The sequence below is a fragment of the Saimiri boliviensis genome, chromosome 1 (genome assembly GCF_048565385.1).
Source record: "Saimiri boliviensis isolate mSaiBol1 chromosome 1, mSaiBol1.pri, whole genome shotgun sequence".
NCBI lineage: Eukaryota > Metazoa > Chordata > Mammalia > Primates > Cebidae > Saimiri > Saimiri boliviensis.
Window position 1 is genome coordinate 110,257,473 of NC_133449.1, and position 3,478 is coordinate 110,260,950.

The window sequence follows — 3,478 nt, forward strand, 5'->3', positions numbered from 1 at the left end:
CAACACCCGCCTATGAGTGAGAACATGCGGTGTTTGATTTTCTGCTCTTGTGTCAGTTTGCTGAGAATGATGGTTTCCAGGTTCATCCATGTCCCTACAAAGGACACGAACTCATTATTTTTGATTTGGCTGTTTAATATTCCATGATGTATATGTTCCACATTTTCCCTATTCAGTCTGTCATCAATGGGCATTTGGGTTGGTTCCAGGTCTTTGCTATTGTAAACAGTGCTGCAATGAACATTCGTGTGCATGTGAGCAGGAGACATATTATTTGAAAATAGTTGAAACTGGAATTTTATATTGCACTTAAAAATTAGGACAAAGGGTTTCTATAATTTATAAACTGTGAAACTTACACATATTCAGCATGGATTGCTTTTTATTAATTATCTCATTTAATACTCATTACAACCCTGTAAAACAATGATTGTCATTCTCATGTGAAGATAAGGTGAATCATATTAAAGCAAACAATACCATACAAAATGTACATAGAATAAGTGACTAATTTATTGTAGCCTAAATCAGGTATTGTCCAAATCCCATGCTTATTGGGCAATGCCATGATTTTTTTTAAGTAGAGCACAAGACAAGAATCACTCAAAAACAAACAAGAAAATGACAACAGCCTTTATTGCAAGTGACTTAATAAGCTATTGGATAAGGAAATATTTATATTTTAGCTCAATTAAATTGAATAGTGCAGCCTTCCCATATTTACATGTACTTTACTTAAATACAGATATGTATAAGCCTTCCCGTGTTAGCATTTAGTGGCATTTAGTGTATGGAAATCTTATTTTTTTTTGCCCCACTTGTAGTTCTGTAGCAAAGCTCCTGACATAACTGACATATAGATGATAGGATCCATGCATATAAGACATAGTTGCCATCCTTAGCTTAAAAGAGTGAAACGATTGTTATTGTTACAGATAAAAATGGAACTTTTTCAAGTCCCAACTCTGACACCCACTAGTTATGTGATCTTGTAAGAGTTAAACTTTGTAGCCCTGAGATTTCATTATTGGTAAAATGAAGATGCTAAGACTCCCGGGAGTTGTTATCAAAATTGTGAGGCTATGTATAGTTAATTATATATAAATACCACATTTTACTCATCCATTCATCTGTCCATAGACACTTGGGTTGCTTTCTTTTTTTAGGTATTGTAAATAATAGACATGGGTGTACAAATATCTATTTAAGACCCTACTTTCAATTATTTGGGTATACACTCAGAGTGGAATTGCTGGATCAAATGGCAATTTTATTTTTACTTCTTTAAAGAACAGACATACTTTTTTTTTAAGCAGCTATAACATTTTACAGTCTTAAAAAGGAAAGAAAATCTGCCACATGCTACAACATGGATGAATCTTGAGGACATTATGCCACGTGAAATAAGCCAGTCACAAAAAGACAGAAACTATGTAATTCCACTTGCCTGAGGTACTTAGAGCAGTAGAAATCATAGCACTAGAAAGTAGAATGGTGGTTGCCAGGAACTAAAGAAAGAGTGAATGGGGACTTATTATTTGATGGTGCAGAGTTTCACTTTTACAAGATGAAAGGAGTGCAGGCGATGGATGGTGGCCATGGCAGCACAATATCATGGATGTATTTAACACAGTGAATGGTACACTTAAACACGGTTATGATGGTAAATTTCTTGTTATGTGTATTTGACCATAATAAAACATTGGGGGGGGGACTTCCAACTACCACAAAGCAAAACAAAGCAAGCTGCAGAGTTAGACCCTCTGAGTTAGAATCCCAGCTTGACCTCCCATGGATGCCACCGGCAGCCGGTCGGGGAGCGGGCGGGGAGAGAGAGAGATTAAAAAAAGAAAGAATGGTGGAGAATATGTATATTTGTAGGAAAATACCTGAAAATTATATATGATAATGTAATGCTCATTATTTATTTCCTTTTCCTCAGAAATGGGTGTTAAATCATAGGATCAAATAAAATGTCTTAGGAGGCAAACAAAGCAGAGGGAGGTTCAGGACAGGGAAAGGTCACTCCTGCTGGAATTATTACTCCTTTTAAAAGGGCAACTTTTGTGTAAGATATGGCTTCAAAGACTAGATAGATAATCCCTCTCTGTATGGTAATTGTGGGCTTCTTCTAATACATAAAGCAGTTTTCACCTAGAAAATATGCAAAACGTGCTACGCATTCTGGTTGGAGAAAGTTTGTTCATGTTTTTAAGCAATTATACTAAGAATCTATACAGATACTTAGGATCTATCATTACATTCAGAAAAACAAAACTTAAGCTTCTTTAGACATGTTTTCAGCGATTTAAATTTTTAGTAGTTATTTTAGAGAAATGAAGATTAATGCTCAGGGAAAAAAAAAAAAATCTCTGCTTTGATTGTCCACTGAACAAAGGCCAAATGCAACAAAGAGGCAAAGGACATTCTTTCAACTCCCTTGAAGTAAAAGCCTTTTGTACATTTTCTGGATTCATATGAGAAAAAAAAAAAAAAAAAAAAAGCAGAACCAAAAAGGAAATGAAGACAAGGGATGAGCAGAGCTTGTTTACTCCAATGTCTGTGATGTCCAGTGCTATTTCTTATTTAATAATCCACATAGAGAAGTGGTTGCTCTTTGTTCTCATCTCCTTCCCACCAAAGGGCCTCAGACCATGTCCTAAGAAGATTACGAGACTTTGTCTTTGATTCATTTGAAAGGCCATAATTGGACAACTTCAAACCCCATTTAAAATCTTTCTGTGGTACTTGAAGGTCCACTTCTGGACAAAGGTTTCTGTTAACTCTTTCTGAAGGGTAAGTCCAGTCGTCACAAGCCAGTGATGGGCTATGTACATTTAGGTGTCTGAAAAAACCCTGCAGAAGGAACCAACTACGTATCTGAAACTCACATTCATAATTTAATTTAATTTGCAAAATTACACCAAGAATTAGTCAGGGCAGACATTTATCTGATCTCCATGATTATTCTTTTCATTCCTATTATTCTTTATTAGTGCATTCTTTTTAAACTACTAGATTTTATTTTTTAAAGCAGTTTTAGACTTAACAGAAATATAGTTTGGTATACCTCTCACTCCCCTCTGCCTCACCCGTAGTTTCCCCTGTTTGCATCTTACCTTAGTGTGACAAGTTTGTTGCAATTAATGAGCCAATATTGATACATTATCATTAACTAAAATTTGTCCTTTACAGTAAAGTTCACTTTTTGTGTTGTATATACTAGAGGTTTTGACAAACTTGTAATGACATTTATTACAGAATAGTTGCACTGCTCCCAAAAATGCCTGTTCATCTCTCCCTTTCTCTTTGCAACAGATCTCTGGTGACACTGGTCTCTTTTTTTTTTGAGACAGAGTCTCGCTCTTGTCCTCTAGGCTGGAGTGCAGTGGAGCAATCTTGGCTCACTGCAACCTCTGCCTCCCAGCTTCAATAAATTCTCCTGCCTCAGTCTCCCGAATAGCTGGGACTACAGATG